Genomic DNA, 5748 nt, shown 5'->3' on the forward strand with positions numbered 1-5748 from the left:
TACTGGGACTAAAACCAACAGGGGTCATCCTTTCGCTTGGTTGGACATCATCAGTGAGGTGTAGCTTGGGACTCTGCAAAGAAAGCTTGAGAAACATGTCTGGGCATGTCCCTCCCAAGCACCTCATTGATTCTTTGACTTGACTGCTGCTTCCCAGTTGTAGTGATCCGAGTCCATCTTGGTGGGACCATGGACTACAGGTCTCAACATGCATCAGTTGTCTTCGCCCTCAAAGATTCTTTGACTTGGCCTGGTTTTTCCCAGCATGATGATGTTTCAAAAGGATCTCATTGGGATAATGAACTACAGGTCCCAGCATGCACCTGTATTTATCGATCTCAATGAGTCTTTGACATGGTCTATGCATTCCCAGTGATATAATGATTCAAATCTCTCTCTCTCTTTGTCGGGAATGGGTAATGGGGAACTTTTAGCGGTCTGTCTCACTTTCAGTTCTTTTTTGACTTGACCTTTGCTTTCCCAGAGTTACATTGTTTCAAGTGCCCCACTGTGGGACAATCGAATGCAGATGCCAAGACTCATCTTTTACTAGCTCTTGCTGCTTGGTCTACCAATGTCAATTTCTGTACTTAGGATCCACTCTCCAGATGTCCCTATTATTATTATTGTTATTATTATTATTATTATTAGTAATTTTATGGTATGTATTCAGCGCGAACCTAGTTTCGAGAAGCAACAGAGCACTTTACAAAGATATACAACAATACAGGAACATAACAGGGCGCTTTACCGTGGTATACAACAGTACAGATGCATAACAGAGCGTGTTTCAGAGGTAACAACAGAACAAATATACAGTGGGGGGTAGGAGACAGAGGGACCTAGCTGTACTAGATGGTGGGGAGGAAAGGGGCGGGCTGTGTCAAGTGAGTCAGGTGGCTTGAGGGGCGACATGATGGCCTAGGTGTAGAGGAGGAGAGACTCCTTGGAGAGGTGGGTCTTGAGTTGTTATCTGAAATGTAGGAGTGTGGGGGCAAGTCTGATGCTGACAGGGAGGAGGTTGCATAGTCTTGGGCACAGGCAGAGAAGGCTTGTTTTCTGGTCCTTTCTTTTTGCAGCAGTGGATTTAAGGTCTGCTCGTGCCCTGGCTCCTAGTGGTGCGCTGTCCACCAGCGGTGCAGAGTTTCTCCGCGAGGTAGCTGGGTGACTTGAGGGCGACTGCCTTATAGGTGATGCAGAAAACCTTGTAGGTGATTTGTGTGTGCATTGGGAGCCAGTGAATGTCGATGAGGCCGAGAGATGTGGTCGTATTTGCGAAGACCCTTGATAAAGCGTGCAGCCACATGTAGGACACTTCTAAGGGGCACAAGGGAGGACAACGAGAGGCCTTTGAGGGGGGTATTGCCCCCATCTAGGTGGGATAGGACCAGTGCTTGAATGGTGGATCTAAAGCTGTCCGGAGGGCTTGACTTTCTGCAGGAGGGAGAACTGATACAAAGGTGTCTGAGTTGTTTTAGCTATGTGTGTCTTGAAGGAGAGGTGTTTGTCGATGTGGAACCAAAGGGACTTGGCGCAGGAGGTGAGCTTGGGTGTGAAGCCCTCAGAGTTCATGTTTGATAGCCAGGTCTGTATGTCTGGGTGTTCGGTGTTGTTGGTGAGGAGTAGGAATTCGGTCTTAGTGTCATAAAGCACCAAAGTATTGACTGAAAAGGATACGGTACTCAAAAGGATACAGATGGTAGGGTCTTCCGGATCCTTGTTCACACGATTTGATAGTTGTGAAGTCAAGTTTAGACCTTCCAAATGATACAACTCTCTGACTGATAAAACAGGCAGAGAGATGGATCACTGGAAAGGGCGTGGATAAGGTATAGGAAGTCAGCCTAGAACAGAATAAAGTATCATAAGAAACTGCCCCAAATGGACTCTCTATGATAGAACTTATTTGGCATTAATTCACACACTGACCTTATGCCTAGGGCAGAAGAATCCAGCAGAAGTCTCTTGAGGAAAATCCAGAAATAGAACAAACGACAAGGAAGGGAAGATTAGTAAGGGAGACTTATCCCGAACGGAACGAGGCTCACGCTAGATACCGGGTTGATGCACCACAGGATAGCGTCCAAAGTACTGTTCACTATCACCTTCCAACAGTCCTTGAAAAGCTTCCTACCAACGTAGAGAAAAGTATAGAAATGAATAAATCCCCCTGTTAATATCACAGGTGCAGGAGTTGGAAATAGCGCCCTTTTGTGGAATAAACAAATTACACGCGGTTCTGAACAGCCGCGAAGAAAATAGTGTGCGCGTGTGGAATTACACGCGAATAGGATTCACGCAGTCTTGGAAGCAGGCTTGAAGACAGCGTGCGCTTGTGGAATTGCACGCGAACAGGATTCACGCATCCTAGGCCAGCAGCGCTTGAAGACAACGTGTGCGTGTGGAATTACACGCGAACAGGATTCACGCAGTCCAGGCCAGCCGTGCTTGAAGACAGCGTGCGCTTGTGGATTTGCACGCGAACAGGATTCACGCAGCCCAGGCCAGCAGCGCTTGAAGACAACGTGCGCGTGTGGAATTACACGCGAACAGGATTCACGCAGTCCAGGCCAGCCGAGCTTAAAGATAGCGTGCGCTTGTGGATTTGCACGCAAACAGGATTCACGCAGCCCAGGCCAGCAGCGCTTGAAGACAACGTGTGCGTGTGGAATTACACGCGAACAGGATTCACGCAGTCCAGGCCAGCCGCGCTTGAAGACAACGTGTGCGTGTGGAATTACACGTGAACAGGATTCACGCAGTCCAAGATAGCCGTGCTTGAAGACAGCGTGCGCTTGTGGATTTGCACGCGAACAGGATACACGCAGCCCAGGACAGCCGCGTTTGAAGACAACGTGCGCGTGTGGAATTACACGCGAACAAACAGCTCCAGGAATCAGCGTGTGGCGGAAAACACGCTATAGAAGGCCCAAGAAGCAGCTGAGGAAAACTGCAAGAACGCAGATCGGAGGTTCAGCTACACAACGCCAAATGATTCGATCAGAAGCAGCGAGTGAAGTTTCCACGCTACTTATATACGTAATGCCGTAGTTCACGTGACGAAGCAGAATACACATGAATTTAGCGACGTGAAAAGTGCAGACGTCGTTTTCCCGGCAACGTATCGAACAACCGCCATTTGGAATAGAACGGTCTAGCTGTTCTATGAGCGTAAGAGGTAGAACCACGTCCAGCATGCATGACACTTAGAGGGATTCAGCTTCAAGTATGCACTGAATGAAAGAATGTGATGAGAGCAACAAGACAATGGGCCTCATTATGAATACAGTGGTAGGGGGTTAACGGCACCAGTAAGGATGCTGGTGCCGTTAACCCCCTACCGCCGCATTCCGAGGTCCCTTAGCGGGTCCTGCTAAAGGACCAAGGAGCTAATAATGGGCCTGCTATTTGTGGGCCCGTTATTAGCTCCTTCCCCATTCCCATTGAGCCCTATGGGGACTCAAATGGGAATGGGGAATGGTATTCAGAATGGGGATTTACCGGGTCCTCCAAGGTCGGAATGACCTGGTAAGTCCCCATTCTGACTACACGGACCCGGACGCGGTTTGGAGACAGCCATGGTGCTACTAGCACCATGGCTGTCTCCAAACACGTAATGACCGCCATTGACTGTTGCACACTGTTGATGTCCTTGCATTAAATTTTGTTTGTTTCACTGATCTCAATTTAAGAGTAGATACTGAGGCCCAACAAATGTGCTAAAAAATAAAATAGATGAGTTGCAGGTGGAGTGGAATGTACAAATTGTGCTAATATCAGTTGTATTTGATGGTTATTAGATTCAACTGATTAAGAAGAATGACACATTTAAGACTCTAAATAAAATGTGCCCGTTGATGCAAGGTACCTTCAAAATAGTGAATTTGTTTGGTCCTGAAGAAGGCGTTTATAAAGGAGATTATGCAGAAATGTTAAATGTAACATCGACCAACCCTCCTATAGACCAACCTTGGGTCTGAGCATAACAGGTGTGAATTGGCGAAAGGACACTATTAGTATCAACATTTCAATCAATTGCTCTTTTGTTCAATGTTGGATTCATATGCACTCTATTCTGGTTGTAGTATGTCTTGTTAGATGAAGATGTGATGCATTGTCTCGCACCATGTATTCGAATGTTTAATGTGTTATTATATGCACTAGCACTTTAGGTTTAAACCAAATTAGGGATGCACTTGTGTCTTCTCTGTTAAAAGTATAAATACATCTCTTTGTATATATTTGATGATCATGTATGCCTCATGAATTGCACGATTTTTACTTTTTGATTTTTACTTTTTCAATTAATGTCTCTTTGAGAAAATATAAGAACATATATTTATAGTTATAGCAGGAACATAATTTTGATATATTACTAGGGGTTGCCTATAGCATTGTCATGGTTATAATTTATTAAAAACCCTTTGATTAATTAAACTTCAGTGTTGCATAAGTCAACAGACACAAGGTGCCCTACTACAATAATTTCTAAACTATTCTCATTGCTCTTACCAAGAAATCAGACCCTTTTACAGAAACTAGTCTTATAAATCCAGGTAGATCATCACTTCTCCCTAGGAGGGAGCCATCCCTTGGGGCTCGGGAGGTGAGCCTGTTAGGCTAACCCCTCTATAGGGGACAAGGGTAAGTGGGATCCCTTTGGATGTGACTCTCCATTAGGGGACAGGAACGCCCCAGAGAAGGGTCCAAGTCACCATTCCTTCTCCCCAGACACGAACATCTTTATAGGGTATGCAGAGGCTAGGTGGTATGATAAATCCCTACACCCTTGTACCATGGCTGACTCAGCTTCTGACACTGCCTTTGCCCAAACTTCTTGGAAGAATGAGACACGAGTGACCTAGCCCTCTGGAGGAGCGTCCAGGGAAGAACCAATCAGGAGAGAGCATCCAGAAGGCCTGCAGAGTTGAACTGTGGCGGGAAGGCCACAGAAGGTGTGGCCAGCGATAGAGAATCAACACCAGCCTCGAGGGTGCTGTTTCGTGATGGGCACTACAAAGAGTGCAGCAAGGCATGGAGTATAGGTGGGCACCGAGACTAGAGATAAGCAGGAGCGTAGTACAAAGTGTGTGGGCCCCCCTACGAGCCATGCTGAGGCCCCCACACCTCGCAGCTTGGCAACAAGCACAGCTCGCGCCACACGCCAGGCCGTCCTGGACCACCACGCATGCGCAATACACATAATGATCATGGTGCTGCAGGGGCACGCTGCGCATTGCATCAAGAGAAAGATATAAATATCTGTTTTATTCAAACCTTATATCTTTCACCTAGTGTAGAAACAAGAGGGCTGTGCCTGTCTCAGGCACCAACATTTACAAGCCAACTCTATGTGTGGTCGGTAATATTATGCAAAATAATTATACATTAAGAAAGCATCTTCATGCTGGCTCTGCAAAAATCTCCTGCAACAGGAAGAAAGCATGTTATTGCTGGCTACACAAATGCCTGGCCAACTCCTTCATCACCATTCAAGGATACTCTTCAAGCTGACTTTGCCCTCCACGCCAGTAAAACATGCATTTTTACAGTGAGAAAATATGTCCTTGTTTGACTGCACAAATGCTGCCTCCACCCACCATTTAAGAACATACATCATAGTGGTCTAGTCCCATATGTGAGTAAAAAAACGCCATGACACAGAAAATGTACAGCATGTCGGACCCTTTGCGCTTTAAAATCCCCCACTGTAGCCACCCATCCATGCAATTGCATTTACCAAGTCCA

Source organism: Ambystoma mexicanum, chromosome 9 (assembly GCF_040938575.1).
Source record: "Ambystoma mexicanum isolate Mex_15411 chromosome 9, UKY_AmexF1_1, whole genome shotgun sequence".
Lineage (NCBI taxonomy): Eukaryota > Metazoa > Chordata > Amphibia > Caudata > Ambystomatidae > Ambystoma > Ambystoma mexicanum.